Genomic DNA, 14297 nt, shown 5'->3' with positions numbered 1-14297 from the left:
TGGTCTACCTTCTTTGGCCTTACCAATATTTACGTATCTACACGTGTTTTCGCCTTACAATTTTGCTACTCGAAATAAATCGTCTGTAATCAAAATGTCGTAAAAACCGTAAAAATAATGCACTTTTACTCTTAGGTGAGACTGTATTAAAAATATTAGAGTGGTAGCTCACGTGAGATTTTACGTAGACGTGATTTATAACAATCCATCACAAAGGATTGGTTGGCTGAATGCCAATTTTTATTATTTTTCTAGTATTCACTTTTGTTGGTAGCGTTTGGGTATTCTGTTGTAATATACATAAATAATGAATAAATACACGAATACCTTGAAGCAATTTCGAACACACATCCTTCAAATTCAACGAATCTTAAACAACAAAAAACGACAGAAGTGTTAATAAATAATATTGAACGAACTCCACTGCTTAGTCTATTCTTCAAATAGTTTCAATTTAAGCTGTACGTATTTGTAGATACGTTTGGTATTCTGTGTGCATAACACAAAACAGTTTCTTATTCCTGACTTAACTATGTTTATTTATACCACGAAGCAACTCAGAAACACGAACTATAATTTCAAATCAATCATTTGTAACTCTCAAGTACTTCCCAATCTAATATTCTAAACCTCTTGCTTTGGTAAACTTTGGATATGTTTAATATACGCCTACAATCACAATGTTCTACTCCGATGTCGGACCGAAGAATCCTAAAATAAACATTACACACAAGATAGTAAACATATATATTGACCTTCATGCGTGACAGGAATGTTGTGTTTCAGAAAATATATTTTTCTTTTGGCAACAAAGTCCAGTAAATCACTGAGTTAAACCAAAACCTGATGCAGTGATATCACCACGTGATCTGTGATTGTGGTTTATTAGTTCACAGTGCCAAACTTTCTGCACATCAAATGGTATTTTTTTTATTAAGGATTCTCTCTTTTTTACGGCAGAAAAAATATTTGATAGCAAAACTAACCATCTGAAAAAATAATATATTGTAATCTTTTTAAGTAAGAATATGTCTCTTACTAAGTCAGCAGAATGTTTGAGAACCAAAATTCGGGTTAGATTACCCGCGGTGAAAAGAATGCAGATACGCAATTTTGTGGAACTTTGTACCACAAAAAAACCAAAAACATTAACAACATGAGAATAGCTTACTTACTTAGTTTAATTAATTAACCTACTTATCACAGGGCTGATTTTAAGTTTTAATCTAAGTAATTTTTTTGCCTTGATTTGAAGTCATTATTAATAATTCTAAGTCACACTTTTATGAGTTATGTTTCATATTTATATATTTGAATTTTTTATTGATTTCGAGATATTAATTTACTTTATAATGTACTATAACAAGTACACTGAAAGACAATTCTCTTTGCTTAGAAAGTTTTCAATTGTGCCCCCTGGAAGCAAAAGTGGAAGGTTTAGCTTGAACGACACGTTATTGGAACATGTGTTACAATAATGTCTTCTGAGGTAAGAATTGGATATCCCTAATGTTCACCTACAAAAAACAGCAACGACTTTATCTAAAACTCCATTGATACAAAGTCGCTAAAAAGGTGTCCATATATCTGAGAACGGCTGGTATGGATATTAACACACCTACTGGTAAGGAGAGAACAACGTTTGGACCTTCCTAAATCATCTTAACCTGAAGATGACCTTAGAAGGTCAAAACTTTGTTCTCTATATATCAGTAAAAGTGTTAACACCCACACCAGCCGTTCTCAGATGTATTTATACATCAATTGGATTTTACGTGATCAAGAAGGTGTTGTCCAGCTTTTTAAACTGAACCGAAGAATTAACATTCACATTTATAACGCATCTACAACTGAATGTGAAAAGTGTGATCCGAAATGCCATGTTTCGAACACTGGATCCTTCAATTAGCGCCCGATACAGTAAACACTGGGCCACACCCAGCTTCCGTGGAAGCGGAAAACTCTCATAGTAAAGCTTTAAGGATATCAAAGGTCTCCGAAACCACGTCCTTAATCTATTCACAGTGAAGTCCTCACCGTCAGTGAGGTTTTGAAACAGAAATATTGATCCGAAATGCCACTGAAACGGTACTGCTAACAAGATAATAACAAGAATTTGACGTCGACAACAAAGGTTTAAAAGTCAACTGGAAATCAAGGACTGTCTTTGTAAAAATGGTGTCTGAAGAAACAACAATATCTGTTACTCTTTCAACCAGATACTGCTAACCTTTCAATCGTGTAGGCGTTGTAATGTGATGGTCACTCCCACTATTCCATGATAAAAGCGTAGCTCATATGTTGGCGGTGATTAGTATTGACTAGCTGATTTATTACTAGGCCATCAATGCTAAAGTTGGAACGACTCGCGCAAACAGCCCCCTTGTGAAGCTCCCCGTAAAATTGATATCAATTCAAACCAAGCCTACGTAAAAACAGACTTCCACGTGCAGTATAAAGTATATGGAAAGTTGTGTAGGCTGACATTGACTGTGCCATGCTTTGTGTAAGCTCGATACAAGTAAAAATCGTGGTGTCAAGAAATAATGTAATATCATGGCCATCAGAATGAGTGAAATCAATGAAAGACATTGGTAAAATGCGGGTAAGAACGTGTAACATAGATTTTATAAAGTTCGATAAACCTCAATATGTCTGGAGTATTCATATATAATTTTTGGTATACATTACTATAACGTTGGTAAATAAAATATTATTCTTATTTTCCTTTGTGTTATATATTTAATCACGGATCTCCCAGAATGCCTCTGACTTTTTATTTTAGTAAATTTAATATAACTTATTTTAAGAGAAAAACAAGGTAATGCTAAGAAGCTGTTACAGAGTGTGATTTTTTGTATGTTTGCTTTGGAATTTCGCGCAAAGCTGCACGAGGGCTAACTACGCCAGCCTTCCCTAATTTAGCAGTGTAAGACTAGAGGAAAGAAGAGCTAGTCATCACCATTCGCCACCAACTCTTAGGAAGAGTAGGATTGACCGTTACATTATAACGTCTCCACGGCGAAATGGCATATACGAATCGCCATGTTGGGCCAGTACAATGTGATAATTTAATTTAACTGCTATTGTGCTGATAATGGCTATTTTATAACTGTATCTTTATTAGGTTTCTTGATTTCTTCATATCTATATCTATATACAAGTAATTTGCTGTAGGCCCCGCATGGCCCGGTGGGTTAAGGCGTTCGAGTCGTAATCTTAGGGTCGCGGGTTCGAATCCCCGTCGCACCAAACATGCTCGCTCTTTCAGCCGCGAGGGCATTATAATGTGACGATCAATCGTTGGTAAAAAAGTATCCTAAGATTTGGCGGTGGGTGATAATGACTAGCTCCCTTTCCTCCAGTCTTACACCGCTAAATTAGGGACGGCTAACACAGATAGCCCTCAAGTTGCTCTGTGCGAAATTCCAAAACAAAATCATGACGTTGAAATTCTTTGTGCAGCTTTGACAAAACAAGACAATAACTAAATATAACTAAATACACGTTCAGAATCTGGGCTCAAATACTCTTTTATGGACAAAAGACAATTACAAAAGTAATTCTTAGAAGATCAATAGTGTATTGTAAATTTATCGAATTTCAAGAGTAGAAATTACTAAATACCTCAGCAAAGAGGGAATACAAAAAGGCAACAGATGAGAAGATACAAATGAAAGAAAAAACAATTTTTGCAGACAGCTCCAAAGAAGGAACATAAAAGGTCTCTAAATACTTCAGGTTAACAAAGGGATATGCAATTCAACACTTAATCATAATATGGAATAATTCCCAATCTAGAACAAAATCACAAACGTGATTTTTCTGGATGGCCTAGCGCGTTAAGACGTGCGCTTCGTAATCTGAGGGTCGCGGGTTCGCGCCCGAGTCGCGCCAAACATGCTCGCCCTCTCAGCCGTGGGGGCGTTATAATGTGACGATCAATCCCACTATTTGTTGGTAAAAAGAGTAGCCCAAGAGTTGGCGGTGGGTGGTGATGACTAGCTGCCTTCCCTCTAGTCTTACACTGCAAAATTAGGGACAGCTATCACAGATAGCCCTCAAGTAGCTTTGTGCGAAATTCCAAAAACAGATTTTTCTGGCCTTTTTTTACAGTTATTTCTTAATGGTGGCCTTCTTATAGTACAATTTACAAATCTGAAGTAAATATTGCTTAGCAAGAGTATGACTAATTTATTCACATTAAAAAAACGAATATATTGAACAAAAATTAAAAACAAGAATGTCTGTCTGTCATATAGCAAAGCCACATCAGAGTATCCGTTGTATCCACCGAGGGGAATCAAACCCTTGATTTTAGTGTTGTAAATCCCGAACTTACCACTGTCCCAGCGGGGGACAAAACAATAATGATTAAATGTTTTGTTTTAAATTTTGCGCAAAGCTGCACGAGGGCTATCTGCGCTAGTCGTCCTTAATTTAGCAGTGTAAGTTTGTTTGGTTTGTATTAATTTCGCACAAAGCTACTCGAGAACTATTTGCGCTATCCGTCCCTAATTTAGCGGTGTAAGACTAGAAGGAAGGCATCTAGTCATCATCACCCACCGCCAACTCTTGGGCTACTCTTTCACCAACGTATTGTGGAATGACCGTCACATTCTAATGCCCTCACCGCTGAAAGGGCGAGCATGTTTGGTGCGATGGGGATGCGAACACGCGACCCTCGTATTACGAGTCGCACGCCTTAACCCATTTGGCCATGCTGGGTCGATTATTATCTGATAAAATACAGCTAAGAAGAGCAGCCATGGGAACTCCTACAATTACATATTCATTACTTGTCCGGCAAAAAAACAACAACAACAAAAAGCCGCAGTTTTAGAGAAAGTGAATACAACATAAATAATGATAAGTTGATGAGCAACTCTTCCACGTGCGACCTAAATACTCAATAAGTCAATTAAGTGCGGCAGAAGGGAACGTCCTCCTTCATGGATGTTGATAATGGAAGACCTTAACATTAACGTTTATAAAAACTTACACTAATTATATACTTGTAAGTCATGTTACCTATACTGAGGAGGAAAACAAAATCTCCAATTTTGCTGTTTTTTTATTAAGTAAGTTATGTTGTTAAAATTTAGCTTTAATGTCATAACCTATAATAAAATCATCTTTATTTTTAACGTTACCAAATACCCTTCTGCTCATTTAGTTTGGTTTGAATTTCGCGCAAAGCTACACGAGGGCTATCTGCGCCTGCTCATTTAGATAACAATAAGGTTTTGTTTGTTTGAATTTCGCACAAAGCTACTCGAGGGCTATCTGTGCTAGCCGTCCCTAATTTAGCAGTGTAAGACTAGAGGGAATGCAGCTAGTCATCATCACCCACCGCCAACTCTTGGGCTACTCCTTTACCAACGAATAGTGGGATTGATCATCACATTATAACGCCCCCACGGCTGAGAGGGCGAGCATGTTTGGCGCGACCGGAATGCGAACCCGCAACCCTCAGATTACGAGTCGCACGCCTTAACACGCTTGGCCATGCCGGGTCTCAATAAGGTTGTAATTCTAAGTCGTTTGAAGTAAATGAAGCTTATATGTGTAGGTTCAGATGTGAGGAACAAAAGTTTGAAACCAAACTCTTTAAGAACTGGAAAAAAGTATTTGATTCGGAGAATCACTAGCCCATGTCTGAGTTGGTGTAACAGTAGAAAATCAAAACTTTCCTTCTGATTAAATCTTAAATATATTAACCCGGAAGTGAACATCTTTTCTTTTCTCCTGAGACATTTACTATCGGATGTTTCAGGAAGACAACCGAAATACCGGTTACATTTCGTTTTAAAAGACAAGGTAAGAATGAGAGAAAAACTGACGCAACTTCGAGCGTTGTAATACAATATCTTCATGAAAGTGATGAAACTTTGTAAGCGGATGTATGGAAAACAATAAGTTCGCCATAATAAATAACGAAACGTACACGAAGAAGTTGGCATTTTTAAAGAAGTGTATTTATTATTCAAACTGATTCTTTGAAGTTTGAGTTTCTACAAGAGAGTACATGCTATCAGATAAGAATGTTCCACATCAAACAAGTTAAATGCCAGAGAATTTTTGTTATCAAATGTATTATTTTATAGAGTAAGTAGACATGTTATCTGGTAAAACAGTTTTTGATCTATACCGCTGATGTTAATTTAACCAGTCAGTAAGAGAAGACATGTTGTCAGTTATAGTCTTTTTAGGCTTAAACAACTGAAACTAAGCCTAATAATTGACAAGTTTCTTGCTCATATAAACATCATAACATAATTTTATTTGAGCAAGTTTTTATAAAAAAGTAGTTTTAATGAAACAATCTTCGCAATACAAAGGCATATTTGGCTCAGGAGCCGTATATTATTTTCCTATGAAGACAAATATTTAAAATGTTAAAATTATGTTGTTATGAAATTCTCTCTTTGATACATTACAGTAAAGAGAGTTTAGAGACGAAATGTTTTCAGGCTAGAGTTCAATAGTTTTCTAAGGTTCAAGTTGTTTGGTTAAACAATGAAACTTAACAGATTTGTTGGTGAGAAGTCTCAGTGAAGAAACAGTGGAGGGGTTCAGATTTAAACAACTTAAAACAGTTCAACATATGTAAAAAAAAAAAGAGAAAGACACGTGTAATGCCATAGCACTGTACTGATCTAGTTTCTTTGTCTTGTTTGTTTGTTTGGGAATTTCGCACAAAGCTACTCGAGGGCTATCTGTGCTAACCGTCCCTAATTTAGCAGTGTAAGACTAGAGGGAAGGCAGCTAGTCATCACCACCCACCGCCAACTCTTGGGCTACTCTTTTACCAACGAAAAGTGGGATTGACCGTCACATTATAACGCCCCCACGGCTGGGAGGGCGAGCATGTTTAGCGCGACGCGGGCGCGAACCCGCGACCCTCAGATTACGAGTCGCACGCCTTACGCGCTAGGCCATGCCGGGCCGTTTCTTTGTCTTTCTATCACTTCTTCTGTAATAAACGTTAAATATATACATTTTTGCTAACTACTAAATATCGTAGGTGGTAGAGTGAACACGTCTTCTGAAGTTAGATCTTTAACGAAAGTCAAGTTCATCTTTACACAACAAAATAAACTGTTTTATTTCGAGCAATTAATTTCTAATTTAGCAAGATTGTCGTCCTATTATTTTAGTACAACGTACAGATAACTAAAGGTGTCACAGCAAAATCGACATCCCGATAATATAAAAACCTCATTTGTTCCTAACTTTGAGAAGGTGTAACTTTATTCGTATCTCAGTCGACATTCTGAACGTTTGCTCCAGCTTTCCTTTTATATTGACCTGATAACGTTGCTTAATGTTAATCAAAGATGGTCAAGAGTTGAACTCCGGAAACGACATTTCGTAACCTGCTTGTCCTGCCTACTTATGGCGAAGTTTACACACACACACACACGTGCAATGAACACACACACTTGTAAGCAATGAAATCAAAGACATAGTGATAAAACTAAATGATATTTTAAATACATTACTCATTTTTTACTCCAAACAGAAACAGTACAGATAAAACGCAGCTATTTTCTAAGGCCTAGAATAGACAAAATCATACAACAGACTAAGCCTAGTATTAGGTAAGATAAAAAGTAAAACTTATTTTATCTGTTGTTGTTGCACTTATCTCGAGCTTGGAGACAGATTTTCGTGTGTTGTTGTTGTTGTTGTTTTCTGAGCCATTTACTGTTGACTGGTTCAGTAGGAAAACAGAAATAACGTCTTTCTGTTTGTTTGTTTATAAATTAAGCACAAAGCTTCACAAAGGGCTATCTATGCTCTGCCCACCACGGGTATCGAAACCCGGTTTTTAGCGAGTAAGTCCGCAGACATACCACTGTGCCACTGGGGGGTCGTATTTCTGCAAGCTTTGCAGCCTATTGAGTTTTTTTGCTGAATTTCGTGAGGATTATTTTCGCTAGGCGTCGCTACTTTAGCAGTGTGAGACAAGAGAGAAGACACCGCTAACTCTTGGGTTACTTTTTTACCAACGAATAATAGAATTTATCGTCACTATATAACACCCAACGACTGAAAGAGTGAGCATCTTTGGTAGGACGGGGATATGAACCCGCGACCTTCAGACTGGGAGTCGAGCTTCCTAACCACCAGGCCACCAGATGAAATTTTTTGGGATAAAATAGGTTTAAAAAACGAAAATCGAAAGAATTATAGAAAACTAACGGAAAATCTAGCATAATGAAACGTTGTAATTAGATGTATGTGAAACAGAGGATCTGTCATAACGAAACGCGCAGGAAGAAACTGGCAATTGACGCGAAAACATTATAGCTAGACATAAGTAAAACGTGGCTCGACACGGCCAAGTGTGTTAAGGCATTCGACTCGTAATACGAGAGTCACGGGTTCGAATCCGGTCGCACCAAACCAAACATGCTCGCCCTTTCAGCCTCGTTTTTCATATGTCTAGCTATAATCCACGAATAGTGGGATTGACCGTAGCATTATCACGCCCTTACGGCTGACCGGAGGGTATGTTTGGTATGGCGGGGATTCAAACCCGCGAATTACGAGTCGAGTGCCTTAACTACTTGGCCATGCCATGCCTTTTCAAAGAGAGGTTAGCAAATAACATATGATCATAAATATTTATGTGCGTGTAAAAGTAGGATTGGTTTATTTGCGCAATAATTATTAATAAATAGAAACAACACTCCAAATGCTGTTGTCAACTTAAGTCTCGAACCAAAAAAAAAAAATTATTTTCCAGGGCAATATATTTAAGATTTTAAAATGTTTGTACGTGGCTGTACGACATCTATTGGATAGATGAAGAAACGCACTAAGAAATAGATTGTTATGGAATATCATAAGACAATGATAACACTGAGAATTTTACTTGACAGAAAAGGTAAAAAAACGCAGAATTGTTTTCGTGATAAAGAAACCCATAGTACGCGCTTCCAGTGGCATAACTGTTTGTCTGCGAATTTACGGCACTACAATTACAGGTTTGATTCCCCTCGGTGGTCAAAGAAAACAGATCACTATGGCTTTGCTATAAGAAAACACGTGCACACCCAGAATATAGAATTAAAGCAAACGTTACCGCAGCATTACTGACTTTTATATAACTGGCAAAAGCGATCGTGTTTTAACTTTGGAGAAACATATGATCTGGGAATTGTTACGAGAGTCACCGTTGAAGTATTCTGAAAGCAATACATTAATAGCTCATAAAATGGATAATTTTTACGGAATGTTTTTCATAAATTTGTTACAGATAATGGAAGGCTTTGTGGTCTTGTATCAACGACAACATGAGACTCGTGAGAGGCTGTTTTAATTAATATTTATGGCTTCTGTTCGTGAGGGGCATAGTAAACATTTCTGCATATTTCCAAATAAAATATTTATTCCCTTACCTGTATATAATGATTTCTTATCTCGAGGGTCAGACACGAATCTGGTGGTTCTGTGACACGGATCAGTTAACAGTAACAAGGGTGTTGTCTTGCCTGACTTCTTGCTTGTTAATATGGTTGAAAGAAAAGTGCCTGGTTGTGTACTCACCTCTCTCATTCGGCGCAACAAGCACATGTCACTTTACGTCATCATGATGTCATTAGGTTTCCAACATGTTATTGGTAGGTCTGCTATTATTAAGTTAAATTGCGATATTTGCTTGTTGTTTAAGGCCTGCTAAACGTCATATTTATGTTAAAATAGAATTAAAGGCCTGTTAAACGTCATACTTATGGTAGAATAGAACTAAAGGCCTGCTAAACGTCATACTTATGGTAGAATAGAACTAAAGGCCTGCTAAACGTCATACTTATGGTAGAATAGAACTAAAGGCCTGCTAAACGTCATACTTATGGTAGAATAGAACTAAAGGCCTGTTAAACGTCATACTTATGGTAGAATAGAACTAAAGGCCTGCTAAACGTCATACTTATGGAAGAATAGAACTAAAGGCCTGCTAAACGTCATACTTATGGTAGAATAGAACTAAAGGCCTGCTAAACGTCATACTTATGTTAGAATAGAACTAAAGGCCTGCTAAACGTCATACTTATGTTAGAATAGAACTAAAGGCCTGCTAAACGTCATACTTATGGTAGAATAGAACTAAAGGCCTGCTAAACGTCATACTTATGGTAGAATAGAACTAAAGGCCTGCTAAACGTCATACTTATGGTAGAATAGAACTAAAAGCCTGCTAAACGTCATACTTATGGTAGAATAGAACTAAAAGCCTGCTAAACGTCATACTTATGTTAGAATAGAACTAAAGGCCTGCTAAACGTCATACTTATGGTAGAATAGAACTAAAGGCCTGCTAAACGTCATACTTATGGTAGAATAGAACTAAAGGCCTGCTAAACGTCATACGTATGTTAGAATAGAACTAAAGGCCTGCTAAACGTCATACTTATGTTAGAATAGAACTAAAGGCCTGCTAAACGTCATACTTATGGTAGAATAGAACTAAAAGCCTGCTAAACGTCATACTTATGTTAGAATAGAACTAAAGGCCTGCTAAACGTCATACTTATGGTAGAATAGAACTAAAGGCCTGCTAAACGTCATACTTATGGTAGAATAGAACTAAAGGCCTGCTAAACGTCATACTTATGTTAGAATAGAACTAAAGGCCTGCTAAACGTCATACTTATGTTAGAATAGAACTAAAGGCCTGCTAAACGTCATACTTATGTTAGAATAGAACTAAAGGCTTGCTAAACGTCATACTTATGGTAGAATAGAACTAAAGGCCTGCTAAACGTCATACTTATGGTAGAATAGAACTAAAGGCCTGCTAAACGTCATACTTATGTTAGAATAGAACTAAAGGCCTGCTAAACGTCATACTTATGGTAGAATAGAACTAAAGGCCTGCTAAACGTCATACTTATGTTAGAATAGAACTAAAGGCCTGCTAAACGTCATACTTATGGTAGAATAGAACTAAAGGCCTGCTAAACGTCATACTTATGGTAGAATAGAACTAAAGGCCTGTTAAACGTCATACTTATGGTAGAATAGAACTATAGGCCTGCTAAACGTCATACTTATGGAAGAATAGAACTAAAGGCCTGTTAAACGTCATACTTATGTTAGAATAGAACTAAAGGCCTGCTAAGCGTCACACTTATGGTAGAATAGAACTAATAATTTCACTTCTATTTTTTACTGAAATGAGAAAAGACATGATGTGCAAAGTTCGTGTAACTTTCTCATTCTAAACCATATAAAAACAATGGCTTTACTCATGTCAACTTAGTATTTATTAAAACTAATGGATTGTATAATGATAAGCCCGAGATGACCAAGTGGTTTGGGCGCTCGATTTCTAATCCGAGGGTCGCAGGTTCGAATCCCCATCACACCATATATGCTCGCCCTTTCAGCCATGGGGGCGTCATAGTGTGACAGTCAATCCACACTCAGTATTCTTTGCTAAAAGAGCAGCTCAACAGTTGGCGGTGGGCGGTGATGACTAGCTGCCTTCCCTCTAGTCTTACATTTCCAAATTAAGAAAGGCTATCGCAGATAGCTCTCGCAAAGCTTTGCGTGAAATTAAAAAAACAAAACATAATGGTAATTTTTATAGAAATTATGGTTAACCTCATGTTAAGCACTAAATAAAACCTGGTTTGTATTACGACAATCACTTACAGACCAACATTATGGTAACTATTTATTAAAAACGCTGGTTTACAATATGGTAACCACTTAAATAAACAATGGTTAACGTTATGATAACTATTTATTAAAAACGCTGGTTTACAATATGGTAACCACTTATAAAAAACAATAAGTGGTTAACATTACAGTAAGCACTTATTATAAACACTGGTTTACATCAAGATAGCTATTTATGTATTAAAATTATGGTATTACCTTATTAAAAACACTGGTTTGTGTTATTATGTCTATTTACGGATTAACATTGTGGTAACCATTTTTTTAAAAACATTAGTTTACTTAGTAGGAAGCCCAGTTATTAAAACTAATGGATTGCATAACGATAACAAAGCGTGCTAAAGCATTCGACTCGTAATCCGAAGGTCGCGGGTTCGAATCCCGGTCGCACCAAACATGCTCGCCCTTCCAGCCGTGGGGGGCGTTATAATGTGGTGGTCAGTCCCACTATTCGTTGGTAAAAGAGTTGCCCAAGAGTTAGCGGTGGGTGATGATGACTAGCTGCCTTCCCTCTAGTCTTACACTGCTAAATTGGGGACGGCTAGCGCAGATAGCTCTGGAGTAGCTTTGCGCGAAATTCAAAAAAGAAAGAAACAAACAATACTTCGTAGGAAAGTGGTCAAGCTTGGCTTCTGCAAGAGTCTGAAAAGAAAATATGAAGACTTGGGAACAAATTCCTTTCTTTTCTGAAAATGTTTTTGTGTGAAATTAAGTTTGTGTAAAGGCACAAACGATACTGTTTAACGAATTTGTTATAAGTTCATGTAATTCTGTTTAATATTTCTACTGTGAAAAGTAACGTATCAAAGAATAGCAGTATGTTTGCCGACACGCACTGTTAGAAGCCGGGTTTCGATACCCGTGTTCGACAGAGCACAGATAGTCAGTCCATTGTGTACGTTTGTGTTTAATTACAAAACAACGAAACAAGTAAATCTATGCAGTGACACCCCAGAGGTGCAAGAACATCTAATCCATTACAGTGACCTCAGAGTTGATGACTGTGTGGGCTCTCTTTACCATCAGTTGAAAATTGAAAAGGTTAGAACTGTTGGATCGTTTGCGAGATTTTAAAAGCAAAAAAGAAGTGAAAATTTGCGAAGTTACTATAAATTAACCACTGACGTTTCTTGAACGTAGAAGTATACGGTATGTTCTTTTAATTTGAAGTAAATATTAAACTTCTCCTAACACACAAATAACAAGTTATTAAACAAAATGAACTATAATATAAGCTGAATATTTATGTTGTTTCATGCGATGCGAAAACAGAAATTGTATCAATATATAACCTAAAATGCAATTAATGTCAGTTTCCCCTCTTAGCGAGTTAAGTAATTAGATCAGAAATACTAATGAAAACTGGCCCGGCATGGCCAAGAGTGTTAAGGCGTACCACTCGTATTCCGAGGGTCGTGGGTTCGAATCCCCATCACACCAAACATGCTCGCCCTTTCAGTCGGGGGGGCGTTATAATGTGACGGTCAATCCCACTATTCGTTGGTAAAAGAGTAGCCCAAGAGTTGGCGGTGGGTGGTGATGACTAGCTGCCTTCCCTCCAGTCTTACACTGCTAAATTAGGGACGGCTAGGGCATATAGCTCTCGAGTAGCTATATGCGAAATTCAAAAACAAACTAATGAAAATTCAGTAATGAACGTAGATAATTAATATAAAAATATTATAATATTTTGTTAGTTATTCTCGCATTTAATGATTATTTCGGACGTAAACCCCATAGTATCTAAGTTCTGCCAACTTTGAAACTTTAGGTCAGTTGTAAATTCATAATAAATCAAAGTAAACTCTGTAAATAAATATAATAAGAAGAAATATTGAAATAAGTTTAACATTCTAACAGGTACTGTTAATGAACAGAATAGAGTTAGGCTTCAATAGTAAATGACATAATATTATGTGCCACACTTGAAAATGTTTCGTATGTATTATACACTAAAGCAGATTAGTAGTACACTTAAAACTATTACCTTGATAAACTAAATAGCAGACTGGAAATTATTAGGATATTTTATAGAACATTTAAACTTTAATTATATCAAAAATACTGTTGAACTTCCCCGCAAAATGTAATTAGCTTGTAATTGGAAATGCGTTAGGACAAACTTCGTTTGTGAAAGGTGTGAAGACATGGGATTCATTCTGCTGTATTTGACAAAATGTGAGTAGTAAACAAACCTTATCTTAAATATTCGAATGTCTTATTGAAACAAACTGGTCTTGGTTGATTGGAGATTTTGATTTCTTGATCCAGGATGTGTTCTTTATTTTTCGTGAAAGAACCCGTTTCGACGGTAAGTATTTGTGGATAGATTTGATTTGGTGTATCAACAAAAAACCTGAATAAGTAGATAAGTGTCATCAGTATAAGTGCAACTATTGTGCAAATCTTTAACATATCTTTATTTGTACTGTATCTTTTATACGCACATATAATTTTGCAACTTGTATATGTTACATATATAAGTATACGAATATAATTCTGGAATTTGTGAGCTAAAGCTGCCAACCATTGGAATTCCTTGTTTGAGGTGAAAGACATTTTTGGTCGAACTACAAAAACGTATAGAAAAGTAAAGAAATAAG

The 14297-nt window shown here is 36.7% G+C and overlaps 1 pseudogene across 1 annotated transcript in view; it reads right to left on the bottom strand.

Moving 5' to 3' along the window:
• The window catches only part of LOC143245286 (FMRFamide receptor pseudogene), a 105411-nt pseudogene extending 95886 nt beyond the window's left edge, over window positions 1-9525 (bottom strand). Inside the window, exon 1 of the transcript XR_013025555.1 lies at window positions 9411-9525. The product of XR_013025555.1 is annotated as an FMRFamide receptor pseudogene, transcript variant X1 (transcript). The remainder of the gene's footprint in view (window positions 1-9410) is intronic.
• Window positions 9526-14297: the final 4772 nt, after the last annotated feature.

The sequence above is a fragment of the Tachypleus tridentatus genome, chromosome 2 (genome assembly GCF_004210375.1).
Source record: "Tachypleus tridentatus isolate NWPU-2018 chromosome 2, ASM421037v1, whole genome shotgun sequence".
NCBI classification, from domain to species: domain Eukaryota; kingdom Metazoa; phylum Arthropoda; class Merostomata; order Xiphosura; family Limulidae; genus Tachypleus; species Tachypleus tridentatus.
The sequence above is the reverse complement of the archived record's forward strand: the minus strand, read 5'-3'. Positions and strand labels throughout refer to the sequence as shown.